Source organism: Mirounga angustirostris, unplaced genomic scaffold (genome assembly GCF_029215605.1).
Source record: "Mirounga angustirostris isolate CCGP_5_RB_7025 unplaced genomic scaffold, mMirAng1.0.hap1 SCAF_6, whole genome shotgun sequence".
NCBI lineage: Eukaryota > Metazoa > Chordata > Mammalia > Carnivora > Phocidae > Mirounga > Mirounga angustirostris.
Genome location: NW_026991714.1, coordinates 107,482,357 through 107,495,062, shown reverse-complemented (window position 1 = coordinate 107,495,062; position 12,706 = coordinate 107,482,357). Strand labels below are relative to the sequence as shown.

Here is a 12,706-nt window from a genome sequence, read left to right as displayed (position 1 = left end):
GTTTAGAGTAGGAGAAATGCTGAGCCTAGGAAGGGACCCCATTGGGGAGGGGGCAAAAACCACCCGGCACCCCCGGCACCCCCTTGGTTGGCGCGCCCGGGACTAGAGTGCACTTGGGGCCGGGAACGCTGTCAGGTACCCTATTTGGGGGCAAGCGAATTGCTAGCAAGGATCGCCCAAGCGTTCCCCCGGAGGAGGCTTTGGGGTTGTTCTCAAAGCCCGGGGACTGACTGGTGGGGCGAGCAGAGGACCACCCCCCTACACACGCACCACCACCACCAAGGGCGACATTGGGGGAGGTTGGAGCGCGGTGCCCCCGACAACTGGGAAGGACCAGTGCGAACTGTCTGCACCCTGCCGGGTCCAGAGGCGTGTGGATTCCCCGAGGCCGGTCCCGAGCGCCCCAGGCCCAATGCACGTGGGCGGGGTGGGGGCGCCGGGACCCAGACCCAGTTCCACGTCCGGGGCTGGGCACTGCGCCAGGGGCCGCGGAGAGCTACGGCGCTCACAAGGCGCAGTTGGGTGCACCCACTCGCGGGGTTCCCCTCGCGGAGCCACCCTGGAGAGCATTTAAGTGCGCACCCACCTTGACTCTCGTCCACTGCCACTGACACGGAAACTCCTACACAAACAGCACACACATTCGCGCCCACACTCAGTTTTACAAACACGCTTCCACACGCGCGCACACACAAACACGCACACGCGTACACTTGCCCTCACAGATATACCCGTGTACACGGTCATAACAAGCACATTTACACACACGCAATGGCACACACATATCGTTGTACAACCAAATACACTAAAAAACCCCCCCCAAAACATGAAACATCCCCCTGTGCATTAAATCCTCACGCTCACGTACACATACAAACCCATATCCTCCCCCACTCCCTCTTTCACACCCAGAACCACCCCCCCACAGCGCTTGTGATTTGCTGCACCCTCAGTCCCAAATCATAATCGGCGCCCGCGCGTCACGGGTTGGACACACACACTCGCGCGCACGCAAGCACTCTCCTCCCTGCACAGGCGGGGGAGGCTTCGGCCCGGCGCCCGCTTCGGATTCCAGGTGTGGCGAAGGCTCCGCGCTCCGTGTTTTGCAGTCTGCCGCGGTGTCGGAGGCGAGGCGAGGAAGGGAGCTGGAATAACAAAGGCAAGTTGGGGAGAGCGCAAGGGGGCGCAGCCCGGCCCGGGCCGCGGGGGGAGCCCTGCAAGGCCTGGGCTTTGCAGGCTGCGAGGGTCTTGGGCGCCAGGAGCCGGAGGTGGGGAGAGGGGGGGAGGTGGTGAGGGTCGAGGGGCGGGGCCGCAGCGTGACGTCAGAGAACAATGACTCCGCCGGGGGGCGGGCACCCGGAGGCAGCCCGGGCGGGGGTCTCCCCCGGGGACTGAGACTAGCGGAAGACGTCCTGGACCTGCTAGGGCCTTTGCCTGATTGACGAGGTCCGCTTCAGAGCGCGGACGTGCCACGCAGGCTCGAGGATCGTCCAGGCCTCCTGGGCAGTGATCAGCGCCGACCCTGGGCCAGCGCGAGGGGCAGGCCAGAGTACCCTCCCCCCACCCTATTTAAAAACATCCTTCAGTGGGCATCTCTGACCTCGGCTTGAACTCCTTCAGGGCCGGCTAGATCACTCCTTCCACCACCGAGGGAAAGGAGGCAAAATGAATTTGCCAGCCCTGAATTCATTCTCAGGGCTTCGCTAGTCTGACAGCCCGCGAACTCAGCTTGGATTCCTGAGGGCTCGGACGACTGCAGCTCAGGTCCACAGGGGCGTGGGAGGGGATGCGGGGAACCTGCTTGATATTCCTAGGGGAAATTCTGCCGCCCAATGCCATTAGATGCAAGGGAAGGCACTCCTTTCCGGGCCTCAGTCTTTCGACCTGTCACATGGACTGTTTTCAAGCAGCTGTTCCTGCACAGGTGGCAGCTGAGCACCCCTGGGGAAGGTGGATGGCATGAGAGTCTTCCAGACCTCTCAGCACACCAGAGAAGCATGGTCCCAGTACATTCCTGTGGGAGTATATTCCTGAGCCCCTCCCCCTCGGCCTCTGGGTGGCCCAGGTTCCTAAGTCAGGACACGGGGTAGCCCGGGAAACCCCTGAAGGCCTGACCCAGGGCTGGAAGGTGTAATTCAGCTGGCTGAGTGGTGGCTGGAGCCCCAGCTGCTCCCCCTGGGAAATCTCTAGCATTGTAGCAGCCAGAAAGCTAACCCCCCCCCCCCCCCCCCCCCCCCCCCCCCCCCCCCGTCCAAAACCTCAGGACAGAGTTTCTGGGTTTAAGAGCCTGGAGGGCAAGAATCCAGCTTCAGCCAAGAACTAGATGGGTCAGGATGGGTCAGGATGCTCTCCTCTCACCATTTCTGTCCAAATTCCTCAGTGAGTGACATGGGCTCACCACCTCCAGGAAATGAGGAATGGAGGCAGCCTTGGGGGTGATCACTCATGTTCAAAAGCTCCTGTCCAGAAGATACCCCCGACCCCCATTTCCTTTACATCTGAAAACTAGCATGCTACTGCAGAGGGCAGAGGAGCCAAGCCCAGTATACAAAGCAGGCCCGAGCGAAGGGTAATTTCAGCTCTTCCTACTTGAGCAAGCATGACACTTGATGGCAGCAAGTCTGAGAAACCTCACCTGGGCTCTGGGTCTGCCCAGGCCTCCTGGGGATCCTGGCCTCCAGGCCTTGGGACTCAGGCCTTTGCTGTCTCTATTCGTCTTTCAGGGAAATAACAAGGCAGACTGGATCCCTGGGAGGTCTGGGAAGAAGCTATGACTTATACAGTACCTACTGTGTCCTGGGTACTGTGGCAAGAGCCTCTTAGCATCAGCTCACTAAACTCTCCTCGCACTGCCTTGAGTTAGATGCTCTATTACTATCTCCCCTTCAGAGAAAACTGCACTTTGAGTCACTTGGTCAATCAGGATTCAAACTCAGGCTCTCATTAACAAAGTTTCCTGTTGACATCTTAGCCCAGCTCTGCCTCCTCAGCCATAGACTCTCTGTGTGGTCCTGGGCAAGTTGCTAGCCCTCTCTGGGCTTCTCTAAACCAAGGGTGAGGTCTCATGGCAGTGGCCGGGCCTCTTTGGGGATTACGTGTCCTGAGCCTCTACCCTCCTGGCCCTGGCTTCTGTGGGCCTGGAGATCTGGGGGTGAAACAGAGGAGAAAGTGCTTTCACTTCCCAGCCACTGAGAACTGGAAGACAGATCCCACTCAGCCAACGCAGGGCCCGGAAATCACGTGGCTCCGGAGGCAGCTCAGTGCCCATCAGGAGGGTGTGGGCTGCACGGGGCCGGCCTGTGGGTGCCAATGCGGGGTCCTGCCCACACCCACCTTCAGAGTAGACATATGTTTTATTAATTGCCTTGCCTTCCAGGAACCATCAGCAGGAAAGAAGGCCATTGCTTAGGCCTAGGCCTGGGAAGTGGGGAGCCAGGAGGTCCAGGAGGCCAAGAGGAAGGCAGTGGGAAGAGGCTGTAGGTCCTGGGGGGAGCAGAGGACGTTGACAGGGTGCAGTAACTGTGGCCTCCTGGGCTGGAGGCCCTCAGTGGGCTGGAGGGGCAGGGGACTGGCACATGTAGGGGTGAATTCCTACCTCTCCAGGACTGCCTTCTCCGCCTCCATGATTCACCCCTCCCTCCCCAAAAGGGAGCCCAGGGACTAAAAGGGCTGAAGGAATGTCACGTTGTTGTTGAGAGCTTCCTGTTTGCCAGGCATTTCTCATTCCATCTTCTCCACAAAAGCCAGAAGGTGTAATTCCCCACTGAGGACAAAGACTCAGAGAGGTTAAATGACCTGCTTAAGGTCTCACAGTTATTCGGTGGGTGGGGCTGAAACTCAGGGTTGAGAATGGGGATTTGCCTTCATTCCTCACCAGGCTATGGTGCAGACAAAGTGACCTTCTGAGTCCTCTGGGGTGGATGGTGGGAAGACTCACTCACCTGCCAGGGAATGATCGGGTCCCCTCCCATGGTAGTGGGGTCACGGGGAGTAGATTTAGTCTTCACAGCTTGGTGGATCCAGGAGGCATTTGGTCCCTGCCCAGCTCTGAGGCAACTATGTGTCTAGAGGTGGGTGGTTGGGCCCAGCAGAGAGCAGATGTACCCCTCAGCACAGCAGGTTCCCCTGGGCTGCCTCCTCCCTCTGTGCCAGTCAAGTTGCGCACTCCATTCTCCGAGGCCGCACCTGCCCAGCCTCCTGGCCTTGGCTCTCCAGGCCTTTCCACCGGGTATGCTATCTTCTCAGTTCTCATGATGGACCTCTGCTCCATGGTTCCAGACCCAGCTCAGCCGCCACCCCCTTCTACTGCTGGGAGGCCTGGGAGAGTCAACAGAGAGCCTGTTTTGGGAGTTGGGACACCTTCACTCCCAGCCCACTGCTGCCCGGCTTGCCGTGTGTCGTGAGTGCATCACAGACTCTGTGCTCGTTTCCCCATCTGTCAAGTAAGAGAGGGACACAGGATGTTCAATGGTACTTCTGCCACTGATTAAGCCTTTGACTCTTGAGCTATAGTGCACCTCAGGGTTTAGGGGGACCCTGCTTTGGGGAATGCCCTCCAGGGTCTCTTTGGCTTCTTAGGGAAAGGAAAACATGTGTATTCAGAGGGGACCATCCAGGGCTGTGAGTAGGTCATGACCTTAACACCTTGCTTCACAAGGTACCGCTAATCTTCTGAACCTTGCAATGGCCCTTTTTCCAGTGATGAAACTGATCTCCGAAAGGAGGTGGTGGCTTTCTCATGGCCACACAGCTGGGAAGTGTCAAAGTGGGAACAAGAGCCAGGGGTCCCGACCCAGCGCTCTCTCCTCTGCTCCAGCGCTGCCAGAGAACCATCTGGAAGCTAGGAGGTCCAGCACTCCTGGGGGCCTGGAACAAGCTGCCAGAGGAGGATCAAGCCTCCTCTGTCTATCCTGACAGCTCTGGCACCCTGAGGGGGGTCCCTCCTCTCTGGCACTGGAGGGGGTGGGAGAAGAGCTCCGAGCCTCCATGTCTCCCTTCCTCACCTGGACAGCAGTTTGCCGGCCTCAAGGCTCATACCCCCTTGCCCTACCCCATGCCTGTGGCCATGCTGGGTGGCGTCCAGAAATTGCCAGCATTCTATACACACTCTTACCTCCTCATGCTCTTCCTGCCTCCTGGGACACACCCCTACCAACCTTCAAGGCCACATCCATGGCCCCATGCTCAGAGGCCTGCCTCGATACCTCCAGCAGATGTGCTGTCTCCCTGGTCTCAGTGCCCACGTGGTGCTGCCCCTGCCTCCAGCATCAGCGTTATCATCATAACGATTGCATATTAAAGTGTGCTAGACACCAAGTACCTCATGCCCACAAACTCCTTTCATCTTCACACGAGCTGATTGTTATTAGTGGTAGTAACGTCTCCATTTTTAGAGATGAGGAAACTGAGGCACAGGAAGTTTCATCTGCCCAGCATGATACCTCCCTAGGCAGGGGAATTATTTTGATGTGCACCCATCTCCTCCCTGGCTGAGACTGCGGGCCAGAGGATGGCTCAGTGCTCTATCCCATCACCCAGCAGAGTGCCTGAGTGACTGACAGGTGGTCAAGTGCAGTGGGAGATGCAAGGGACACACAAGGATGAGCCAGACCTGGCCCTCCAGGAGCTCCTAGGCTATCAGAAAGGACTGTCCCCATCAAATACCACTCTAAAAGTTTGGGGGAAGGAGAGGAGTTGGCATTGGGTGGGGTCTGGAAGGCAAGCTCTGCTGGGGAAACAGACCAGAGTGAGGCGTGGACCTGCCCAGTCACACAGCGAGTGTGAGGCAGCAGTGGGCTGGGACCCCAGGCTCCCAGTATGATGTACCTTCTTGCACCTTGAGCCAGCTGTAGGGTCCCTGAGTCTGTGCTGTTTTTCAAGGACACACGGTCCCAGACGCCTCCATGGTGCTGAGCTGTTCAATGAGTGGCTCCAGTTCTTCTCTCCCCTCTATTAAATTTTTTTTTAAAAAGAAGAAGAAAGAAAGAAATCCAGGCATTGTTCCTGACTGCAGCTGGTGCCAACTAGAATCCCGCTGAACAGAATGGAGCCGAGAGCCCGGCCGCCAGGGGCCTGGCTGCTGACACAGGGCCTTTCTATTTTGCTTTCCCCTCGGGGGCCCAGGCTGACGTTTCGTCCCTTCCATGGGCACCCTCTCCACCTGCCTCCCTGGCCCCAGCTCTGAGTCTCCCGCTGCCCTCACCCCCTTTGCAAAAATCAGATGCCACTTGGGAGGGGTGTGGAGCACTGGCACCCCCTTCCTCATCACCCACAACCCCAGAGTGAGCTGAACCCCCTCCCTGTCCCCCACTGTACCAAGGCGGGGGGCTTCGGATGCCTGTCTAGGAGAGTGGCAGACATCCTTTCTCCATGGAATCATTTGGAACACTGGTTTGATTTCAGAATCTACCAGGATTTTTCATCCCACCCCGACCTGACTTGGCAAGTGCCAGTCCAAGCTCACCTGTTAAGGCAATTTGCAGCAGGGACGGTTTCGGGGTTGGCGGGGGCTAGGGTGCCCGTGGCAACAAACGGTTTGCAGGCACAAAAGTGCTGTCTAAAGTTCCTGGTTTGCCTGCTGCCTCTGCTCCAAGAGACGTGGTCTGTGGAGGAAGAGGATTCCCCAAACTCTCCCTTGCTGCCTTCATTTCAGCCTCCCCTCCCTGCCCCTTTAGAACCTTGAGTTCCGTTTGGCAACATCCCCCACCTCTGTTCTCCAAAGAGCTGGTCTGACCCAGATTACCCCAAGCATCAGCCCAAAGAGAGCAGCAGCCTGGCCACTATCCCATGTGTACTGGGAGCCCTGGGTCTTGGCCTCGCCATCAAAGCCAGCTTTCCGAGCATCCCCTTTCCTGCTCTGGGTATAGCACTTTGGAGTTTGTAAAAAGCACTTTATGTCTTACCTGAGTGCCACAGCCAGCCTCAAGAGGCAGGCGGAGATTGCACAACCCACTTTGTAGAGAAATAAAATGAGGGTTCAAGGGGCCCAGTGGTTTGGCCAAAGTCATACAGGAAGGGGCAGAATTGGTTTTTGAACCCGGTCTTCTGATTCCATGTCACTAAGCAGGCGTGGGGACCTGAGTGGTAATGGTCTCAGAGGATGGCTCATCAAGTGTTGCCACAAGATGGGATCCCAGACACACTGATTCATCTAACAAACGTTTATTGACTCCCTGCAATGTGCCAGGCACAGAACTAGGCACTGGGGATCCGACAGTGAACAAAACAGATGGGGTCTCTCTGTCACAGAGCTTATATTTTGTTGGAGGAGAGACAGCAAACAGACTGTGTAGGAAGGTGTCCCTGTCCCCACCAGCCCAGTGCATATGCCCCAGAAGGAGCCCTGGCTAGGAGGCTGGAGACACAGGTTCTGGTCCCAGTGTTGTCCCCAGCTCCCCGTGCGATGTTGGACAAAGCTTTCTACCTGTGAAATCTGCAAACATGTGGCACCTTACACATTTCCCCAGGTTCCTGCCCTACTCCCAGGCTCTGAGTCAAGTGGTTAATGATTTCCTAGCATGAATAATTACTCTGATTAATTTTTTCTCAAACCTGACTTTTCATCAGCTCTCAGAAGCCAGAAAGGGGCTTCTGAGGTCATCGAAGCGAGAACCCCTAGGCCTCATTCTTCTCAGGAGGTGACTCTCTCTCCTTGCATCCTTCTGGGAATGCTTGCTCCCTCACATGGCAGACACTGCTCAGTGATGTGCTGGTAAGGGCTTAACATCTGGCTCTCCAAAATGGGGAAAACCTGACGGATAGCGTTTGCCGATTTCCATGGTGTAAACACTCCCACTGTGGCCAATGTCAAGCTGCTGACTTAACATCACCCAACTCACAGAGTTCCAGAAAATTTAGCCATCGCCTCTTGTGAGCCGGTCCGAGCCGGCTCCAACACACCACTGGCCTGCCCCACAGAGAAGCCCTGTCCAGCTTTATGTGTTGGGAATTTCTTCCTGGTATTGAGTGAAACCTCTAATTCTCTGGAGCTCCAGCTTGAAGGTCCTGAGCTACCTCTCTGGGGTGTCATAGGACAAGGGGGCCCCTGGGCCCCCATGAAGCCCTTCAGAGAGTAGGAGGAATTGACTTCTGTCTCCCCGTGACAGGGGAAGTTCCTGGGCCAAGTGGGGTCAGGGTATACTCACCCTCCCTCTCTGCGTCTCCTTCCTCCCTCCCTTTCACAAATATTTATTGGGCCTCTGTGACCCATCAGGCACCTGCTAGATGCTGTGGCCCTGGCCACCCATGTCTTCGCTCACGCTGGACCCTCCAAGCGGAGGCCTGTCCACCTTGGAGGCTGTACTCAGATGTCACCCGCTCTCAGAAGCCTGCCCTGCCCTCCACCCCTTCCCCTCCCGAGGCAGGCAGGCGCCCGCCCTCCCACAGTCTTTCTCGGTCCCTGTTTGCCACTTATCACTTTCTACCTTGGATTACAGCTATCTGTGTACTCGGCTTATCGCTCTGCCAGACTGAGAGGCAGCGGGCTTGCTGAAGGAGCATGGACTTTGGAGCTGCACGACCGGGCCCTGAATCCCAGCCTTGCCGCTTATGGCTGTGAGCCCTAGCGAAGCTCCTACCGCCGTGGGGAGCCTCCGCTTCCCTATCTGTAAAGTGGGGCTGGTCATAACTCCTTCCAAGATGATCTGACCGTTAAATGGGATTAGAAATGTAACTCCCCTTTCCTGTTCCTGTCTGGGACTCTCATCTCTGGGGGACAGAGATTGTGTCCGGTGCTGTGTGTCCTCCTGGTTAGGACAGCAGTATAAATATTAACAACAATGGTAAACACATATAGCAATGTGACTACATGCAGGGTATTGTTCTAAGAACTTAGGCGTGCTAACTCATTTCATTCTCACAACAACCTTGTGGCATTGGAACTATTCCTCCCACTGATAGATGAACAGTCTGAAGCACAGAAAGGTTAGATGACAAGCCCAAGGTCACACAGTGAGTGGGAGAGCTGAGATTTGAATCTAGGAAAATCGGCTCCAGGGCCTTAGCTGTGGAACACTCTATTAAATGGCCATGGTTGAAGGGCTTAGAGAGGCTTAGGGAGCCGTTGGGGGCCGGGGGGGCTGTCCATGGAGTACCCCGGTCTGTTGACATTCTTGTCCTGTCCTGTGGGGTCACGGTGGACAGAGAAGCTCCTGGTCTGTCCTCTAGGACCTCTGGGCAGGTAAAGTGGTTAGTGCCGAAGAGAGGCTTGTCTCTAGGTCCCTAGGGGCAGAAGCCTGAGAGGCCACTAATGGATTAGGCAATTAGGCAATCAGAGAAGGCTTCGTGGAAGAAGTGGCATTTGCAGTGGGCCTTGACTGATGAAGATCTGGGTGGGGAGGGACAAGGCAGAACAGTAGGAGCAAAAGTGCAGAGGTGGAAGAGGTATATTAGGAATTCACTTAGGTGTCAATCTAGACATTCTCCTGTGTTCCGGTTGGTAGGTAGAGCAGATAAGGTGAATATAGGGAAGGGTGTGTTAGTCGTCCAGTCTGTGATTCAGAAAAAGCTGAGGGAACTGTTTCAGGGGCTCTGAAAGCCAGGACAGACCCTGAAGAACTGAGAGCCAGTTGGGCTGCCCTAGGGGCCAGATTGGCATTTTGCTTCTTTATAAGCTACTCTGAGTACTCAGAGTCCTGGGTTCCTGAATCCAGCTCTGCCTCTTGGTTATATCCCTCTGTTTCTCAGAGCCTTAGTTTCCCCATAGGCAGAATGGGCATGAAGAGTGGACTTGGGGGGCCAGTAGAAGGAGGCAACAGGGCTGCTGGTGGGGCCCTGCCCGACACTCCTGGGGTAGGAAGTAGGTGGGAGGTACGTGGCGGGGGGGGGGGGGGGGCACGGGAAGCCAGAAGGGGGTGGGTGGGAGGAGCTCCATGTGCGTGGCCAGCGGGTGCCAAGCCTGCCAAGTTGGCTCAGGTTGTTCCTCGTGATTCTTCCCACACCACATGCTCCATTTTCCTGGCATTGCCAAAGGCTGCCCAACTCTGCTGGCTTAAACCCAGTCTCCCTCCAAGGCTTCTGCAAGGACAGCGCCTGGTAGGCTGTGGGCTGACCCTCCCCTCCGGCAGGCCCGCCTCGAGCCCACTAGGCCCCTCCAGGTAGCGCTAATTGTACTAATGAACGCTTTGGGAGCATTCATTGTGTGCCAGTGCTTTTTTAAATGCTTCCATTATATTAACTAATTTAATCCTCACAACCACGCTGATGACACCCATCTTGGGCGAGGAAACAGGCAGGGACAGGTTAAGCCCGGTGGTCCCACTGCAGTTGCATGGCGGGAAGGGTGAAGCCTGAGGGGTGCAGAGAGCCCGCGGAGCCTGGCAGCAGGGCCTGCAAGGTGCAAGTCTGTGCCCCTTCTGGCTGTTTCCCTGTGCGGGGACCCTCACACTTCTCCTTTCTGCTCATTTCCAAGTTCACAAGCGGGTCCTCTGTCCACACGCATGCGCGTATGCCTGCACACTGGACACCACGGTTGTGCAGACGCAGAGACAGTCCCCCATGAGTCTCGCTGTCACATCCACAGGTACAGGCACTGTGCCCACCCTGCCGCAGACACACACACCCTCCCCCCCACCCCCCACAGGCACACACGCTCCTGTGTCCCCCAAATGACCCGGTGGGATCTGTGAACTCACGTTGCCTCCCCCTGGCCTCCAGCCTCTGCGGATGGCCCTCTGGCCCAGGCATCTTCATTCTTGTCCCTTCGAGCCCATGGCTCCAGAATGTGTGCACTGTGCAGGTCCCGCCCAAATCCTTGCCCTGCTCTGCCTCCCTCTACACGAACTGGGCCTCAGGGGTGTGGTAGGGGCTTGGGGGTGGATGGTTACCCTTCCCCCAACTTCAGGGGCTGCAGAAGGAGCAGCAGGAAGAGGAGATAAATTAATCCTGGCCTCCCCTCCCCCGGGCTCTCTGTGATGCTAATTCTCTCCGCCTTTGATCCAGCCCAGGCCCCTAACTCTGAGCAGGAACAGGCGCTGGGCCTGCCCCGAGATTAGGGCTGCCCTGGGTGAGGCCCCCAAGCATAGCCCCCCAGGCAGCAGGTTGGGATTTTTCCCCTGGGGAGGGGGTCTTGGGGATTAGAATTCTGGTTACTGACCCTGGCCTTTACAGCACACTCCCCTTTGCAAGAACTTTCTCATTCTCGCTCCTCTCCAAGGGACCCTGTAGTTCCCATTTTACACCAGAGCAGAGTGAGGTCCAGGGACAAAAGGACTCCAGAAGCTTCAGGCCAGTGAGTGGTGGGGTCCAGACCGGAGCATAGCTCTCCCAACCTCCAGTCTCGCCCTGTTTGCTCTAGGGGTTTTTGTTCCGGTGAGTTTTTAAAAAAACACTATTATAGAGGAGTCACTACCTGCCAGGAGCTGTGTCTTAAAGAGCCTCGTGCCATCCAGCTCGCAGATCAGCTCTGTGGGGTCCCACTTTACAAGTAAGGGAGTGCTCCACGTCCCTGTCCCACGTCGGCAGAGTCTCAAAGCCAGGACACAGGCCACCTGTAGTCCCTCACTGTGCAGAGGGGACAGTGAGACCCAAAGAGCAGAAGGGACGTGTCCAATCCTGTACAGGAAGTTGGCTGGGCATTCATCCCCTATCTTCCTAGCTACACCTGGTCTTGTTCTCGAAATGTCTGGAGTCTTCTATGGACCCAGTGGAGCTGGACAAGAGTCCAGACCCCACGCTTCCCCCCCCCCCCCCCCCGCCGTGAGTATGCCAAGCTCAGGTAATCACATAGAGGCATCTCAGCCAACCCGGTTTCAGAACAGCCCTGTAAACTTGCGCATAAATACAATTAAAATGTTTATTATGTTCAATTTCATACATATGAAAGACTGTAAGCTATGAAACTCATTACAGTGAACACTCATGACCATCATACTGAAGAACTGAAGCATTATAGACACGTCCCAGAAGGAACCAGTACCTGAAGCTCAATCACGACTCCCTTCTTCTTTTGAACAAATGGTTAGAGCACACGGGTGTGATCCGCGGCTAACCACTTTTGAGACAGTGAATCACATGCTGCATTCCCAGGAGAAGTGCCTTCTTTAAAGGGACAGGGGGAGCTTTGAAGAGTAACTTGTGCCCCCATGTGCCCTCCTCCTCAGGGGCTGCCATCTGCACCTGTTGTTATGCTTTGGGGGGTATCTGCAGTGTGGTACCCTATTTTGCCCTCCCCAGAGAGTGTTCTGAAAGGACATTTCTTCCTGGTGTGGCCAGCAGAAGCAGGGCTGGGGCCCCCCCCGGGCAGCTGGGCATTCCCTGAACAAGGCATACCGTCATGCTTTTGCCTGAGCTGTTCCCTTTACCGGGAATGCCTTTCCATCTAGTCTGCTTGGGAAAACCAGCTCCTAGGTTCAGCTCCAAGGTGTCATTTGTTGGGAGGCCTTCCTTGTGAACCCCGTCCTGTGACCCCCAGCAGAGTTGGGTGTGCCCTCCTCTACCATGTCTGAGTCCTTGGGTACCCTTCTGTCAGGCTTATCCCAGAGCAAATGTTCTAGTAGCTGCCAAGAGCAGCCTTCATCCCTAGATCCCAGGCACAGCTGGCTGTCCCACTGGGGCAGGTGCTTCCAGAGCGACCGAGACAGAATCAGGGGGAAGGTGATAGCACAAGGACCTCCCTGTGGCGCTCCAGGGGCTGGGACTCAAACGTCCCACCGGGATTGCTCCGAGGCCTCTCTGGATGGAGGATTTGGAGGCAAGGCTGGCAGGAGAC

The 12,706-nt window shown here is 56.5% G+C and overlaps 1 long non-coding RNA gene across 1 annotated transcript; it reads left to right on the top strand.

The window, feature by feature from the left end:
• Positions 1 to 297: 297 nt before the first annotated feature.
• On the top strand, positions 298 to 9,802 carry LOC135364778 (uncharacterized). The gene is made up of 3 exons (XR_010412490.1): positions 298 to 1,159; positions 7,567 to 7,711; positions 8,436 to 9,802. It is a non-coding gene; the product is annotated as an uncharacterized LOC135364778 (long non-coding RNA).
• The last annotated feature ends 2,904 nt before the right edge of the window (positions 9,803 to 12,706 follow it).